At 44.2% G+C, this 12878-nt stretch overlaps 1 protein-coding gene across 1 annotated transcript in view; it reads left to right on the plus strand.

Moving 5' to 3' along the window:
- The first annotated feature begins 681 nt into the window (after positions 1–681).
- FAM177B (family with sequence similarity 177 member B) overlaps positions 682–12878 on the plus strand; it is a 53123-nt gene continuing 40926 nt past the window's right edge. The window contains exon 1 of the mRNA XM_040351370.1: positions 682–823. The gene's annotated coding sequence lies outside the window, so the exon portion shown is untranslated. The remainder of the gene's footprint in view (positions 824–12878) is intronic.

Raw genomic sequence — 12878 nt, forward strand, 5'->3', positions numbered from 1 at the left:
AATACCACCAAAAGAAAGCTTTGTGTGGAAAAAAAGGACGAAAATTTCATTTGGGTACAATGTTGTATGACTGAGTAATTATCATTCAAATTGTGAGAGCACCGAAAGCTGAAAATTGGTCTGGTTATTAAGGGGTTTTAAGTGCCCAATGGTCAAGTGGTTAAATACTCAGACCAGCCTGTCTGGTACCAACAACCATGTAAATGGCAATTTGTGTAACCAAGCCATTGAACAGGTGTACCTAATAAAGTGGCTGATGAGTCTCTCTCTCTCTCGATCTCTCTCGATATATATATATATATATATATATATATATATATATATATATATATATATATATATATATATATATATATATATATATATATATATATATATATATATATATATATATACACATATGCACACAGTGTATATATATATATATATATATATATATAGATATATATAGATATATATAGATATATATATGCTATACTTTAAAAGAAGGCTTTAAAAATAATAAAACATAGTGGCAGACTTCAAAAATTAATACGTTTCCCTTTAAGCCCAGTCCAGCTCTCATACTATCTCTCTAATCACATTATTTAAGCTCTGCAAACAGTTTACATGTAACTCCCTTTCCCGTGTGCCAGGACTGGGTTCTAATAAGGAGTATGTACAAGAAATGCAGATCTGCCCTAAAACTAAACAATAGTCCAGCCCAGGATCATACTGCACTGAGCGCCGTCAGGAGAGGACAACACTGCTGACATACTTATACACCATCTACGTGTAATAACTTGGAGCATGAGCTGCTGAGATCAGACCAGAGACTATACAGGTAATTTGCCTTCTTGTCTTCTTTACACGTCTTCGAGGGACAGTCCGCCAAAACTCATATTTCAGGTATTTAAAATGTTAAATGATAACCAAAACATTTTCTTACTTTTTGGACAAATCCCCATGTCAGGGTTTATGATTTCTGTGACCTGTTGGGGACATTTCCCTTCACTTCCTGTCCCAGAGGTGTAACAGGAGAGAAAATCTCCCCAAAGTGAGGGAAACTCCCATCTTAGATAGTTGTCACCAGAACTTGTTCTAATTGCAATTCAACATTTTGGGATTTCTCCTCACTTATGCCACGTACACACGGTCGGAATTTCCGATTGAAAAAGTCAGACTGAATTTTTTCATCGGATATTCCGACCGTGTGTGTGCCCCATCGGACTTTTTCCATCTGAATTTCCGACAGACTTAGAAAGAGAACATGTTCTCTTTTTTTCAGATGGAGCTGATCGACTCCCGCTGTGCATAATCGCAGCAGGAGCAAGCCACCAGGATCGCGCATTCGCACCCCGAACCAGAAGTGTGGGATCATGTGTGTATATATATATGTGATTCTGTGCACAGTGTCGTCCTGTAGCAGTGAAGCTACAATAGGGCGGTCATAAGGTGGTTAATAGCATCATGGGCCCCTCAGCAAAGTAATGCACTGGGGCCCCTGCCAGCCTGCCTCAATTTATGCACCTACTGTCAAGAATTTAAGTGTAAATAGTTAATCCACTGAAACATATATTTATTAGAGCTTTCAGTTTTACATAAAATATGAGTTTTTGAGATTTGCAAATCATTGCATTCTGTTTTACATGTAGATTGTACAGAACATTCCAACTTCTTTGGAGTTGGAGTTGTACATTCATACAACATGTGGTGGCGCTTGTTGGGCGGCTATTCCAGTGCAGTCCCACCGCATGACAAGCAGGGCCAGTGCTAGACTATTTATTGCCCTAGGCAAGACCAGCTACTTGCAATAAAACAAGGCTTGTACATAGAACAATATCGGACCTCTGAAAAGTAGAAGCATGCATATGTACTCAGTACTTGGTTTGGGCCCCTTTTGCAGCAATTACTGCCTCAATGCGGCGTGGCATGGAAGCTATCAGCCTGTGGCACTGCTGAGGTGTTATGGAAGACCAGGATGCTTTAATAGCGGCCTTCAGCTCTTCTGCACTGTTTGGTCTCATGTCTCTCATCTTTCTCTTGGCAATGCCCCATAGATTCTCTATGGGGTTCAGGTCAGGTGAGTTTGCTGGCCAATCAAGCACAGTAATCCCACGGTCATTGAACCAGGTTTTGGTGCTTTTGGCAGTGTGGGCAGGTGCCAAGTCCTGCTGGAAAATTAAGTCGGCATCCCCATAGAGCTTGTTTGTGGAAGGAAGCATGAAGTTCCCCAAAATCTCCTGGTAGACGGCTGCGGTGACCCCGGACTTAATGAAGCACAGCGGACCAACACCAGCAGATGACATGGCTCCCAAATCAATGCAGACTGTGGAAACTTCACACTGGACTTCAAGCATCTTGCAGTGTGTGCCTCTCCATTCTTCCTCCATACTCGGGGTCCTTGGTTACCAAATAAGATGCAAAATTTGCTCTCATCAGAAAAGAGGGCTTTGGACCACTGAGCCACAGACCCGGTCTGTTTTTCTTTAGCCCAGGTAAGACGCTTCTGACATTGTTTGTTGTTCAGGAGTGGCTTGACAAGAGAAATACGACATTTGAAGCCCATGTCCAGGATCCGTCTGTGTGTGGAGGCTCTTGATGCACTGACTCCAGCCTCAGTCCACTCCTTGTGAAAGTTCCCAACACTTTTGAATGGCCTTTTCCTGACAATCCACTCCAGGCTGCGGTCATCTCTGCTGCTTGTGCACCTTTTTCCTTCACACTTTTCCCTTCCGCATTACTTTCTATTAATGTGCTTTGATACAGCACTTTGGGAACATCCAACTTCTTTTGCAATTACCTTTTGAGGCTTTCCCTCCTTATGGAGGGTGTCAATGATGGTTTTCTGCACAACTGTCAGGTCAGTAGTCTTTCCCATGATTGTGATTCCAACTGAACCAAACTGAGAGACCATTTAAAGGCTCAGGAACACTTTGTAGGTGTTATGGCTTAATTAGCTGATTAGAGTGAGACACTTTGAGCCTAGAATATTGCACCTTTTCACAATATTCAAATATTCTGAGATTGTGGATTTGGCGTTTTCATGAGCTGTAAGCCATAATCATCACAATTATGACAAATCACGGCCTGAACTATCTTGCTTTGCATGTATTGAGCATATCTCATATATTAGTTTCAAATTTTTAAGTTGCATTAGTGAAATAAATGAACTTTTGCACAATATTCAAATTTTTTGAGTTTCACCTGTAGGTGGGTTAAGTACCTGTAGCAGAGTCCCAGGGCCCTTGAGGCCTAATGGTGACCTTCAGAGTTAGGGACAGCTGACATCCTTCTGTGTAGAGTGGGTGACAAGTCATGGTGGGTGTAATGCGAGATGAAATGGTGGGTGCCAGACACTTTTAGAATGCAAAAAAAAATGTATTGCCTCATGAACAGAACTGGGGGAGAAAGGGTTAGGACCAGGACACCCTTAAGCTGATGAAATGATAATTAGCAGACTCCGAGACTTCTATAGAAAGACAGCAATACAGGTAAAGGCCTCCAGCCGGACATCACTTCTGTATAGGTAGGACTGCTGTCTCCTATGGCGACAATCTTGTAGTAGGTACTAACGGCAATTGTATTCAACTATTTGCAACACAAACAGTTCTCCTCTTACTCCACAATCACTCACTGTGGGTCTTAACTCAATGAACTCCCAGTCTTTCACTAGACTTTGGATCCAATAGCCACTGGATCCCCTGAGCTCTTTTACTGTTAGCACTTTTACTTGGCACTCACAGATACTTTCCAAGCTTCACCCCTGCGGACACGCTAGGTCTCTGGCTTGGTACTCACTGCTGTCCCGCTGGGTCCCTGACTTTGCAGTTGCCAGTGTCGTACTAACTAGGGGGGGGGGGGGCATTCGCCCTGGGTGTCACACACTGGGGGGGTGTCAGGCGGCCGCAGGGGGTCCAAAGCTGTGTGTGGGGGGTATTGTGCAGGGGGTCCAGAGCTGTGTGTGGGGGGTATTGTGCAGGGGGTCCAGAGCTGTAGGGGGGGGTTTTGTGCAGGCTGTCCAGAGCTGGGGGGGGGGAATGTGCAGGCTGTCCAGAGCTGTGGGGGCTGTGTAATGTGCAGGGGTCCAGAGGTGCAGGGTGCTGTGTAATGTAGTGGAGTCCAGAGGTGCAGGGGGTTGTGTAATGTAAAGTGATGCTGTGTAATGTAAAGGAGTCCAGAGGTGCAGGGGGTTTAGTAATGTAAAGGGGTCCAGAGGTGCAGGGTGCTGTGTAATGTAAAGGCATTTAGAGGTGCAGAGGTTTTTTTAATGTAAAGGGGTCCAGAGGGTTTTGTAATGTAAAGGGGTCCAAAGATGCAGGATGCTGTGTAATCTAAAGGAATTTAGAGGTGCAGGGGGTTGTGTAATGTAAAGGGGTGCTGTGTAATGTAAAGGGATTTAGAGGTGCAGGGGGCTGTGTAATGTAAAGGGGTGCATGGTGCTGTGTAATGTAAAGGAGTCCAGAGGTGCAGGGGGTTTTGTAATGTAAAGAGGTGCAGGGTGCTGTGTAATGTAAAGGGGTCCAGAGGTGCAGGGGGTTTTGCAATGTAAAGGGGTCCAGAGGTGCAGGGGGTTTTGTAATGTAAAGGGGTCCAGAGGTGTAGGGTTTTGTAATGTAAAGGGGTGCAAGGTGCTGTGTAATGTAAAGGTGTCCAGAGCTGCGGGGAGGAGGGCTGTGTAATGTTGTGGAGATGGGGTACAAAGTATTGACAAATAGATATTAAAGGATGCAGAGGTATGCAGGGGGCACAGTGGGGTGTTTTTAAATTTTAAAGTGGGGGGTGCCAGATATGAGAGCCGCCCCGGGTGCCAAATGCTCTAGGTACGCCCCTGGCACTTGCTGAGGTTTTTTCCACTTCTTCACAATCCCCGCCTAATGAGAAGTCCTCAGCTTACTCATAGTGGTGACAAGGTGAATGGTCCCTTGGTGGTGACAGCTTTAGGGTTGCCAACTGTGCAGGATTCACCCAGACAGGCAATGTTTTGAATCATGTGTCTGGGTTTCAGTCCCCCTGAAATCTGGACACATCTTTTTTCAGACATGAAGGTAATATGGAACAGGGCCTGACAGGAGGGTGAGGGGGCACTATGCACACTGCATTACTATTCTCCTTGGAGTGCCAAATGTGTCTCAGGTCCCCCCCATATAAAAAAAAATTTACTTTTTTTTATGCAGTTTGTTAGATCTTTGTTAGATCAGGTTAGATCAATCATTGTTTGCGTTAGATCACACACAGAAGAAGCAATATTAACAGTTATTTGCTGGGGGGGGCTAACCCGTCATTATCAAATTTTCTGGCCAAAAATCATTCAGGCTAATAGATATTCGTTAGATCCGGTAAGATCAAGTGTTTTTAACGTTAGATCTCATATAATTAGGGACTTATTAAGTGATTAATGAGGGGGGGCTGGCCCCCCCTTATCATTTTTTTTAACCAAAAATCATTCAGGCTAATAGATATTCGTTAGATCCGGTAAGATCAAGTGGTTTTAACGTTAGATCTCACATCGTTTCCGAGATATTCCACATAAAAAAATAGATTTTAGGTGATGCATGGACATATGGACGGGTTGGCCCCCCCTTATCAAATTTTCTGGCCGAAAATCATTTAGGCTAATAGATATTCGTTAGATCCGGTAAGATCAAGTGGTTTTAACGTTAGATCTCACATCATTTCAGAGATATTCCACATACAAATACAGATATTGGGTGTATACAAGGACTAATGAGGGGGGGCTGGCCCCCCCTTATCAATATTTTTGGCCAAAAATCATTCAGGCTAATAGATATTCTTTAGATCCGGTAAGATCAAGTGGTTTTAACGTTAGATCTCATATAATTAGGGACTTAAGTGATTAATGAGGGGGGGCTGGCCCCCCCTTATCATTTGTTTTGGCCAAAAATCATTCAGGCTAATAGATATTCGTTAGATCCGGTAAGATCAAGTGGTTTTAACGTTAGATCTCATATAATTAGGGACTTATTAAGTGATTAATGAGGGGGGCTGGCCCCCCCTTATCATTTTTTTTGACCAAAAATCATTCAGGCTAATAGATATTCGTTAGATCCGGTAAGATCAAGTGGTTTTAACGTTAGATCTCATATAATTAGGGACTTATTAAGTGATTAATGAGGGGGGGCTGGCCCCCCCTTATCATTTTTTTTTACCAAAAATCATTCAGGCTAATAGATATTCATTAGATCCGGTAAGATCAAATGGTTTTAACGTTAGATCTCACATCGTTTCCGAGATATTCCACATAAAAAAAAATAGATTTTAGGTGGTACATATGCATGGACATATGGACGGGTTGGCCCCCCCTTATCATTTTTTTTGGCCGAAAATCATTTAGGCTAATAGATATTCGTTAGATCCGGTAAGATCAAGTGGTTTTAACGTTAGATCTCACATAATTTCCAAGATATTCCACATATGTTGGGGTGAAGATAAAACTGGGACTTTTCCAGAGACAGCTTCAACCCCCTCTTCAGGACCTCTCCAGATGCTCTTCGTGCTCTTCCAGGGTCTTGCCGAAAACGATGATGTCGTCTAAGTACACCAACACCTCGATTAGTTTCATGTCACCCACAGTCTTCTCCATTAGCCTTTGGAAGGTGGCTGGGGCACCAAACAGGCCTTGATGCATACGGTAGAATTTAAAGATCCCCTCTGGGGTAATGAAAATGGTCTCCTCAGGGTGCATGGGAGTTTGGTAATACCGACTCTTTAAATCCAGCATGCTGAACCATATCGCTCCTGACAGGCTCTGCAAGGCATCTTCTATCCTTGGGGTGGTATATTGGTCATGAATGGGCCTTTAGTTTAGCGTCCGGTAGTCAATACACAGCCTCAGATGGATCCAGTATTGGGCACTTTTTGCACACCCCACATCAAATTCACTCTTGGAGAATGCAGCCTGCCATCTCAGGAGCTGAGTCTTGGCCCTTTCTTTCCATTCAGGCAAAAGAGGAGCATTCTTTGGATAGAACTCTTCCACAGAGATCCCATCCTTTGCTCCCCCCACCAAATCAGACGGCAGGGCTGGGGTGTCCGAATTCACTTGTCCCAGCAACATCTGAGCCGGCATTTTCACTGGAGAGACTTCTTTGCAACCCTTTGGTTGAAACCACCTCGGAATTATCTCCACTGCCATGTTTTCTCTCTGTCTGTCCACTTCAAGGACAATGAAATGGCCTGGTTGCTTCCAATTTAGCTTGACATATGTTAGTAAACAGGCCACTTTACCAGGCTGTAACACTTTCTCACACCGGTCCAAGTGCCAGATCTTTCCCACTACTTTAGCTGGGGCCTTCTGTTCTTGTACCAGGCGCTGGTAGGCTTGTCTCAGCATGGGGTGCACACTTGTAGTTGAAGTGCTCGGCTCCAGACAAAGAGGTGTCAACAGCCTTCTGAGAAGATCAGTATTGGTCCCTATGACAAGAGAACTCTTACTGGCCCCTGGTGGGCGAGGACAGACCACTGCCAGTGTCAAAAGTCTTGGCTTTCCCAGCCACGGAGGGATCGAAGGTCAGCTTGTCCAGTAGATAGCCATCATAGGGGGAGTTCTGAGTCACAATGCTCCATATCTCCAGCTCTTATAACTTCTGCAATGGCAGGTGCTTGAGGTGCCTGTCATAGAAGTCTCTGTAGAGAAGGGTCACTTAAAGAGGAAGTAAACTCTGATGGGTTTTACTTCCTCTTTTGCTACATGAACAGCCTGCAAATGTAAAGCATATCAGCCCATTATGTGACACTTACTTGCAAAAGAATCCAGCGATGTCCCCACTGCAGGAAGCGTCCATCTTCTGTCTCCTCTTACTTCCGGGCTGCGGACTCTGGCGCTGTGATTCGCTGGAGCTGCATGATGTCACTCCCAAGCATGCGCACGAGAGCTGCAATTCACAGCACAGGCTAGGGAAGAAACGGCACTTAAGTCCTGTACACATGGAAAACATTGTTTTTCCTAAAGAGATTCCTGGCAAGAATCTCTTGCCGGCCGAGTGTACAGACATCATTCAAAAGAACCGCCGTTCTTTTGAATGGCACGAACGCGGTGACGTCATCGACTACGATGAGCATGCGCTCGTCACATTCGATGCCGTTGCCACCATCTTGCTTCACCCTGCCTATGCCTTGGAAGCTAACACGCATGCGTCAAAGTCATTTCGAGCATGGGCGGGTTTCCATGGAGAGGTAAGTATACACACGCTCGGGATTCTGGGCAGGAAAACACTGCAGAGAATCTCACAACGAGAAAATACAGAGCAGGTTCTCTATTTTTCTCGTCTAGATTCTGGGCAGTTTTCTTGACGAGAAACCTCTAAGCCTCGTATACACGCTCGGTTTACTCGGCAAAAAAGCTCTACCAGCAGTTTTCTTGCTGGTTCTTGCTGAGAAAACCGTGCGTGTGTACGAGGCTTAAGTTTAGTTTCTTCCCCACGCATGCACCGTTAACATTTGCGGCGGACTACAAGTGAAATAACTCCTAAACGGCGCACGTTTAGGAGATATTTCCACTACCTATAGGTAAGCCTTATTCTAGCCGAATATCTATTAGCCTGAATGATTTTTGGCCAGAAAATTTGATAAGGGGGGGCCAACCCGTCCATATGTCCATGCATATGTACCACCTAAAATCATTTTTTTTATGTGGAATATCTCGGAAATTATGTGAGATCTAACGTTAAAACCACTTGATCTTACCGGATCTAACGAATATCTATTAGCCTGAATGATTTTTGGCCAAAAAATTGATAAGGGGGGGCCAGCCCCCCCTCATTAGTCCTTGTATACACCCAATATCTGTATTTGTATGTGGAATATCTCTGAAATGATGTGAGATCTAACGTTAAAACCACTTGATCTTACCGGATCTAACGAATATCTATTAGCCGGAATGATTTTTGGCCAAAATAATTGATAAGGGGGGGCCATCCCCCCCTCATTAATCACTTAATAAGTCCCTAATTATATGAGATCTAACGTTAAAACCACTTGATCTTACCGGATCTAACGAATATCTATTAGCCTGAATAATTTTCGGCCAGAAAATTTGATAAGGGGGGGCCAACCCGTCCATATGTCCATGCATATGTACCACCTAAAATCAATTTTTTTATGTGGAATATCTCGGAAATGATGTGAGATCTAACGTTAAAACCACTTGATCTTACCGGATCTAACGAATATCTATTAGCCGGAATGATTTTTGGCCAAAAAAATTGATAAGGGGGTGCCAGCCCCCCTCATTAATCACTTAATAAGTCCCTAATTATATGAGATCTAACGTTAAAAACACTTGATCTTACCGGATCTAACGAATATCTATTAGCCTGAATGATTTTTGGTAAAAAAAAAATGATAAGGGGGGGCCAGCCCCCCCTCATTAATCACTTAATAAGTCCCTTATTATATGAGATCTAACGTTAAAAACACTTGATCTTACCGGATCTAACGAATATCTATTAGCCTGAATGATTTTTGGCCAAAAAAAATGATAAGGGGGGGCCAGCCCCCCCTCATTAATCACTTAATAAGTCCCTAATTATATGAGATCTAACGTTAAAACCACTTGATCTTACCGGATCTAACGAATATCTATTAGCCTGAATGATTTTTGGTAAAAAAAAATGATATGGGGGGGCCAGCCCCCCCTCATTAGTCCTTGTATACACCCAATATCTGTATTTGTATGTGGAATATCTCTGAAATGATGTGAGATCTAACGTTAAAACCACTTGATCTTACCGGATCTAACGAATATCTATTAGCCTAAATGATTTTCGGCCAGAAAATTTGATAAGGGGGGGCCAACCCGTCCATATGTCCATGCATATGTACCACCTAAAATCTATTTTTTTATGTGGAATATCTCGGAAACGATGTGAGATCTAACGTTAAAACCACTTGATCTTACCGGATCTAACGAATATCTATTAGCCTGAATGATTTTTGGTTAAAAAAATGATAAGGGGGGGGCAGCCCCCCCTCATTAATCACTTAATAAGTCCCTAATTATATGAGATCTAACGTTAAAAACACTTGATCTTACCGGATCTAATGAATATCTATTAGCCTGAATGATTTTTGGCCAGAAAATTTGATAAGGGGGGGCTGATGACGGGTTAGCCCCCCCAGCAAATAACTGTTAATATTGCTTCTTCTGTGTGTGATCTAACGCAAACAATGATTGATCTAACCTGATCTAACAAAGATCTAACAAACTGCATAAAAAAAAGTAAATTTTTTTTATATGGGGGGGGCTAACCCGGCAGAGGTCTATTATCCTATAGAGCAGGGGTCTCCAAACTTTCTAAACAAAGGGCCAGTTTATTGTCCTTCAGACTTGGGACCGAACTGTGCCAGGAGTGGACTTTTTCCTGGCATCAGTGGGAGTAAACATCACCACAATTGAAAGACTTAGGGATCACTGCTCGCGCTGGAGTAACTTGCCGTTGAACCTCCTTGGGCGCATAAACGTCTTGAAGATGATTTACTACCCAAATGTAATTATTTTTTTTAGGAACTGCCCTGTGTGGATAGCCCCTTCTTTTTTTAAAGACTTGGATAGCTGTATTGGCTCTTTTCTGTGGCGGGGTTCATCCCGTCGGTTGGCCAGATCCACCCTTCAGTTACCTGTTAGTTTTGGGGGGGCTGGCCCTGCCCAACCTATTAGTGTACTACTGGGCGGCTGTGCTGGTTATGGTGCGGTGGTGGTTTGAGCAGTCCAGGGCCAATGCAGCTGTCTGTTTGGAGGCGGCTATAGTGGGGTCCCTTACCGAGCTTGATAATCTGGTCTACCGGGGGTCCTCTGAGTACCCCCTGTTGCCGAGCCCTTCTAGGACTACGCTGCGGGTGTGGGGGGTGGCTAGGCGTCGCTTTCTGTCCCCGGGCCAGTGGTCTCCCTTCACCCCATTGTGGGGGAACCCTTCTCTTAAACACTTTCGTACCCTGCCGGACCCGCAGCTGTGGGCCCACAGGGGCATTAAACTGTTGCGGGATGTTGTCTCTGGTGGGTCCCTGCTTTCCTTTTCAGCCCTGACCAGTCGGTTTGGACTCCCGCCCTGTATGCTTTTCCGCTACTACCAGCTGCGACATGCCTTCCGGGCCCAGTTCCCCACACCTCCTGTTCTTTGGGCCGATGTGGTCGAGGACTTGTTGGCTCAGAGCTCTCTGAGGAAGGCTCTGTCCACTCTCTACCTAACGATCCTCAGTAAGGACTCTCCTAAGTTAGATGCCCTGTGGAGGAAGTGGGAGGTGGATGTCCCGTCCCTGGACAGGGAAACATGGGAGGATTGTTTTGAAGACAGCTATAGGTTGGTGAGCTCCTCTAGGGATAAACTGAAACAGGCTAATTTCCTGCACAGGGTGTATTTCACTCCTCAGAGACTGCATGGGATCTATCCGCAGCGTTCTCCGAACTGTCCTCGATGCTTCACTTCAGAGGGTACCTATATTCATATGTTTTGGACCTGTCCTAAGCTGATGGACTTCTGGTCCGCCGTTTTTGAGACCATTAACGTCTGTCTCCACCTGAATCTCCCAGTCTCCCCAGAGCTGGCGCTATTGGGGGTACATGATGATGAGCAGAGACCTAGGTGTACCAAGCTATTGATGTCGTTGTTGTTTTTTTACGCCAAAAAGGCGATTCTGCTTAAATGGACCTCTAGGGCTCCCCCCACGGTAGGAGCATGGATGGATGCAGTAAATGCTGTCCTGCATCTGTATAAGCTCACGTACTTGAACAGGGGTTGTCCTTTGAAGTTTGAGCATGTGTGGGGCCCGTGGACTAATCCTCTTTGAACCAGCCCTGAAGAAGTGTTCTTCAATGCGTGATGTTTTTTTTCCCTGCCCTGCCTTTTTCTTCCCCCCTCTTCCCCCCCACTCCCTCCCCCCTCTCCCCCCTCTCCCCCCTCACCCCCCCCCTTCCCGTCCCCTTATCCTCTCCCCTGGTCACGTTTACTATAATTAACTGTATGTTGACACGTGCCTTTGACCTGCCTAGTGCTATGTTCCGTGTATACCTTCTGGTTCCTGACTGTTACTACTGCTGTTGTTTTTGTATTATGCCTTGTACCACTTATGCCTTAATAAAAACCAACCTTGTTGTTAAAAACATCACCACAATTGGTATTAGGGGGAGGAATAATGCCCCATTGTTGGTATCATTGGCAGGAATTTTATTGTGTTGGTGTCAGTGGGAGAAATGGTGCCCGATTGTTGTTGTCAGTTGGCAGAATAGTGTCTCATATCAGTGAGAGGAATAGTGTCCCAAGGACTGGATAAAAGCAAGAAAAGGGCCACATCTGGCCCCTGGGTCGCAGTTTTGAAACCACTGCAATAAAGTATATTAAAAAAGAAAAAAAAATTGCTGTGCACCGCTAAAGTGTTCAGGTTTGGCTTGAATAAAAAGTAGCAACCTTAGACATGTAAAAATATGGTACTACAGCGCTAATTAAATATCAAATTATAGAGCATTTAACAAAATTACCAAATAATAAACGCAGCAAAAAAGTAATGTAGGTCAAACAAAAATGGTACAATGTATATATATGTTAATTCGCGCTGAATATTAACTTTAGAAAATGCAAATCGTGCTGATAAGTGATTAAAAAGAAACTATCAAGTGTCAAATTAATAGGCAAAAACGATACAAGTAAAGTCCAATTGCATAAATATACACCAGTGGTTTTCAATGAAACAACACCCAGATCAGTGTGATGATTGAAGGAAGGTGTGATGTGATCTCAAACAACGTGCTCCTGCTTCACAAGTAGATACGCCTCTTCCACATTAACCACAACTCATGGAAAATAAAAGAGAGATACTCTCATAGCGCAGCTGAGTGTAAAACAATACAAAGAGGATAAATGGTCTCTAACAATGGCACACTCACG

The sequence above is a fragment of the Rana temporaria genome, chromosome 4 (genome assembly GCF_905171775.1).
Source record: "Rana temporaria chromosome 4, aRanTem1.1, whole genome shotgun sequence".
Taxonomy (NCBI): Eukaryota; Metazoa; Chordata; class Amphibia; order Anura; family Ranidae; genus Rana; species Rana temporaria.